Below are 5,240 nucleotides of genomic sequence, written 5' to 3'. Positions count from 1 at the left end.
ATAACAGGCTCAAAGGGCTGAATGACCTCCTCCTGTTCCTGTATAAAAGGCTTAAAGGGCTGAATGGCCTCCTCCTGTTCCTGTGTAACAGGCTCAAAGGGCAGAATGGCCTCCTCCTGTTCCTGTGTAACCGGGGCAACGGGCCGAATGGCTTGCTCCCGTTCCTGTGTAAGAGGCTCTAGTGGCTAAATGGCCACCTCTTGTTCCGGAGTAACACGTTCAAGGGACTGAATGGCCTCCTCCTGTTCCTGTAAAACAGGCTCGAGGGGCTGAATGGCTTCCTCCTGTTCCTGTGTAACAGGCTCGAGGGGCTGAATGGCCCCCTCCTGTTCCTTTGTAACAGGCTCAAAGGGCTGAATGGCCTCCTCCTGTTCCTGTATAACAGGCTCAAAGTGCTGAATGGCCTCCTCCTGTTACTGTATAACAGGCTCAAAAGGCTGAATGACCTTCTCCTGTTCCTGTATAACAGGCTTGAGGGGCTGAATGGCCCTGCTCGTGTTCCTGTGTAATGGCTAGAGGGGCTGAATGGTCTCCTCCTGTTCCTCTGTAACAGGCTCGAGGAGCTGAATGTCCTCCTCCTGTTCCTGTATAACAGGCTTAAAGGGCTGAATGACATCCTCCTGTTCCTGTGTAACAGGCTCAAAGGGCAGAATGGTCTCCTCCTGTTCCTGTCTTACAGGCTCAAGGGGCTGAATGACTTCTTCCTATTCCCGTGTAACAGGCTCGAGGGGCAAAATGGACTGCTCCTGTTGCTGTGTAACAGGCTCGAGGGGCTGAATGGCCTCGTCCTGTTCCTTTATAACAGGCTCAAAGGGCTGAATGGCCCCCTCCTGTTCCTTTGTAACAGGCTCAAAGGGCTGAATGGCCTCCTCCTGTTCCTGTATAACAGGCTCAAAGTGCTGAATGGCCTCCTCCTGTTACTGTATAACAGGCTCAAAAGGCTGAATGACCTTCTCCTGTTCCTGTATAACAGGCTTGAGGGGCTGAATGGCCCTGCTCGTGTTCCTGTGTAATGGCTAGAGGGGCTGAATGGTCTCCTCCTGTTCCTCTGTAACAGGCTCGAGGAGCTGAATGTCCTCCTCCTGTTCCTGTATAACAGGCTTAAAGGGCTGAATGACATCCTCCTGTTCCTGTGTAACAGGCTCAAAGGACAGAATGGTCTCCTCCTGTTCCTGTCTTACAGGCTCAAGGGGCTGAATGACTTCTTCCGATTCCCGTGTAACAGGCTCGAGGGGCAAAATGGACTGCTCCTGTTGCTGTGTAACAGGCTCGAGGGGCTGAATGGCCTCGTCCTGTTCCTTTAAAACAGGCTCAAAGGGCTGAATGGCCTCCTCCTGTGCCTGTATAACAGGCTCAAAGGGATGAATGGCCTCCTCCTGTTCCTGTATAACAGGCTCAAAGGGCTGAATGACCTCGTCCTGTTCCTGTATAATAGGCTCAAAGGGCTGAATGGCCTCCTCCTGTTGCTGTATAACAGGCTTAAAGGGCTGAATGGCCTCCTCCTGTTCCTGTGTAACAGGCTCGAGGGGCAGAATGATTTCCTCCTATTTCTGTAAAACAGGCTCAAGGGGATGAATAGCCTCCTCCTTTTCCTGTATTACAAGATCGATGGGATGAATGGCCTCCTCCTATTCCTGTGTAACAGGCTCAAGGGGCTGAATGGCTTCCTCCTGTTCCTGTAAAACAGGTTAGAGGGGCTGAATGGCTTCCTCCTATTCCGGTCCAACAGGCTCGAGGGGCAGAATGACTTTCTCCTATTTCTGCAAAACAGGCTCAAGGGGATGAATGGCCTGCTCCTATTCCTGTGTAACAGGCTCGAGGGGCTGAATGGCTTCCTCCTGTTCCTGTAAAACAGGTTAGAGGGGCTGAATGGCTTCCTCCTATTCCGGTCTAACAGGCTCGATGGGCTGAATGGCTTCCTCCTGTTCCTGTGTAACAGGCTGATGGGGCTGAATGGCCTCCTCCTGTTCCTGTGCAACAGGATCGAGGGCTGAAAGGCTTCCTCCTGTTCCTGTGTAACAGGCTCGAGGTGCTGAATGGCCTCTTCCTGCTCCTGTGCAACAGGATCGATGGGCTGAATGGCCACCTCCTGTTCTTGTATAACAGGCTCAAGTGGCTGAATGGTCTCCTCCTGCTTCTGTCTTACAGGCTCAAGGGGCTGAATGGCTTCCTCCTATTTCTGTGCAACAGGCTCGAGGGGCTGAATAGCCTCCTCCTGTACTTATGTAACAATCTTGAGGGGCTGAATGGCCTCCTCCTGTTCCTGTCGAACAGGCTCGAGGAGCTGAATGGCTTCTTCTATTCTCGTGTAACAGGCGCGAGGTGCAAACTGGCCTGCTCCTGTTCCTGTGTAACAGGCTCGAGGGGCTGAATGGCCACCTCCTGTTCCTGTGTAACAGGCTCGAGGGGCAGAATGACTTTCTCCTATTTCTGTAAAACAGGCTCAAGGGGATGAATGGCCTCCTCATGTTCCTGTATTACAAGATCGAGGGGATGAATGGCCTCCTCCTGTTCCTGCGTATCAGGCTCGAGGGGCTGAATGTCCTGCTCCTATTCCTGTGTAACAGGCTCGAGGGGCTGAATGGCTTCCTCCTGTTCCTGTAAAACAGGTTAGAGGGGCTGAATGGCTTCCTCCTGTTCCTGTGTAATAGGCTGATGGGGCTGAATGGCCTCCTCCTGTTCCTGTGCAACAGGATCGAGGGCTGAATGGCTTCCTCCTGTTCCTGTGTAATAGGTTCGAGGGGCTAAATGGCCACCTCTTGTTCCGGAGTAACAAGTTCGAGGGGCTGAATGGCCTCCTCCTGTTCCTGTAAAACAGGCTCGAGGTGCTGAATGGCCTCTTCCTGCTCCTGTGCAACAGGATCGATGGGCTGAATGGCCACCTCCTGTTCTTGTATAACAGGCTCAAGGGGCTGAATGGTCTCCTCCTGTTCCTGTCTTACAGGCTCAAGGGGCTGAATGGCTTCCTCCTATTTCTGTGCAACAGGCTCGAGGGGCTGAATAGCCTCCTCCTGTTCCTATGTAACAATCTTGAGGGGCTGAATGGCCTCCTCCTGTTCCTGTCGAACAGGCTCGAGGAGCTGAATGGCTTCTTCTATTCTCGTGTAACAGGCGCGAGGTGCAAACTGGCCTGTTCCTGTTCCTGTGCAACAGGCTCGAGGGGCTGAATGGCCACCTCCTGTTCCTGTGTAACAGGCTCGAGGGGCTGAATGGCCTCCTCCTGTTCCTGTATAACAGGCTCAAAGGGCAGAATGACTTCTTCCTATTCCCGTGTAACAGGCTCGAGGAGCAAAATGGACTGCTCCTGTTCCTGTGTAACAGGCTCGAGGGGCTGAATGGCCTCGTCCTGTTCCTTTATAACAGGCTCAAAGGGCTGAATGGCCTCCTCCTGTGCCTGTATAACAGGCTCAAAGGGCTGAATGGTCTCCTCCTGTTCCTGTATAACAGGCTCAAAGTGCTGAACAGCCTCCTCCTGTTCCTGTATAACAGGCTCGAGGAGCTGAATGGCTTCCTCTTGTTCCTGTATAACAGGCTCAAAGGGCAGAATGGCCTCCTCCTGTTCCTGTATAACAGGCTCAAAGGGCTGAATGACCTCCTCCTGTTCCTGTTTAATAGGCTCAAAGGGCTGAATGGCCTCCTCCTGTTGCTGTATAACTGGCTCAAAGGGCTGAATGGCCTCCTCCTGTTCCTGTGTAACAGGCTCAAAGGGCAGAATGGCTTACTCCTATTTCTGTAAAACAGGCTCAAGGGGCTGAATGGCCTCCTCCTGTTCCTGTATTCCAGGATTGAGGGGATGAATGGCCTCCTCCTGTTCCTGTGTAACAGGCTCAAAAGGCTGAATGGCTTCCGCCTGTTCCTGTGTAACAGGCTCGAGGGGCTGAATGGCCTCCTCCTGTTCCTGTGTAACAGGCTGAAGGGGCTGAATGGCCTCCTGCTGTTCCTGTGTAACAGGATCGAGGGTCTGAATGGCCTCCTCCTGTTCCTGTGTAACAGGACCGAGGGTCTGAATGGCCTCCTCCTGTTCCTGTGCAACAGGATCGAGGGGCTGAATGGCCTCCTCCTGTTCCTGTGTAACAGGCTCGAGGGGCTGAATGGCCCCCTCCTGATCCTTTGTAACAGGCTCAAAGGGGTGAATGGCCTCCTCCTGTTCCTTTGTAACAGGCTCAAAGGGCTGAATGGCCTCCTCCTGTTCCTTTGTAACAGGCTCAAAGGGCTGAATGGCCTCCTCCTGTTCCTTTGTAACAGGCTCAAAGGGCTGAATGGCCTCCTCCTGTTCCTTTGTAACAGGCTCAAAGGGCTGAATGGCCTCCTCCTGTTCCTTTGTAACAGGCTCAAAGGGCTGAATGGCCTCCTCCTGTTCCTTTGTAACAGGCTCAAAGGGCTGAATGGCCTCCTCCTGTTCCTTTGTAACAGGCTCAAAGGGCTGAATGGCCTCCTCCTGTTCCTGTATAACACGCTCAAAGTGCTGAATGGCCTCCTCCTGTTACTGTATAACAGGCTCAAAAGGCTGAATGACCTTCTCCTGTTCCTGTATAACAGGCTCGAGGGGCTGAATGGCCTTTTCATGCTGCTGTGTAACAGGCTTGAGGGGCTGAATGGCCCTGCTCGTGTTCCTGTGTAATGGCTAGAGGGGCTGAATGGTCTCCTCCTGTTCCTCTGTAACAGGCTCGAGGAGGTGAATGTCCTCCTCTTGTTCCTCTATAACAGGATTAAAGGGCTGAATGACATCCTGCTGTTCCTGTGTAACAGGCTCAAAGGGCAGAATGGTCTCCTCCTGTTCCTGTCTTGCAGGCTCAAGGGGCTGAATGACTTCTTCCTATTCCCGTGTAACAGGCTCGAGGGGAAAAATGGACTGCTCCTGTTCCTGTGTAACAGGCTCGAGGGGCTGAATGGCCTCGTCCTGTGCCTGTATAACAGGCTCAAAGGGCAGAATGACTTCCTCCTATTTCTGTAAAACAGGCTCAACGGGATGAACGGCCTCCTCCTGTTCCTGTAAAACAGGTTAGAGGGGCTGAATGGCTTCCTCCTATTCCGGTCTAACAGGCTCGATGGGCTGAATGGCCACCTCCTGTTCCTGTGTAACAGGCTCGAGGGGCTGAATGGCCTCCTCCTGTTCCTGTGTAACAGGATCGAGGGGCTGAATGGCCTCCTCCTGTTCCTGTGTAACCGGGTCAACGGGCCGAATGGCTTCCTCCCGTTCCTGTGTAAGAGGCTCTAGTGGCTAAATGGCCACCTCTTGT

The sequence above is a fragment of the Pristiophorus japonicus genome, unplaced genomic scaffold, assembly GCF_044704955.1.
Source record: "Pristiophorus japonicus isolate sPriJap1 unplaced genomic scaffold, sPriJap1.hap1 HAP1_SCAFFOLD_459, whole genome shotgun sequence".
Taxonomy (NCBI): domain Eukaryota; kingdom Metazoa; phylum Chordata; class Chondrichthyes; family Pristiophoridae; genus Pristiophorus; species Pristiophorus japonicus.
Note: the sequence above shows the minus strand (reverse complement) of the source record.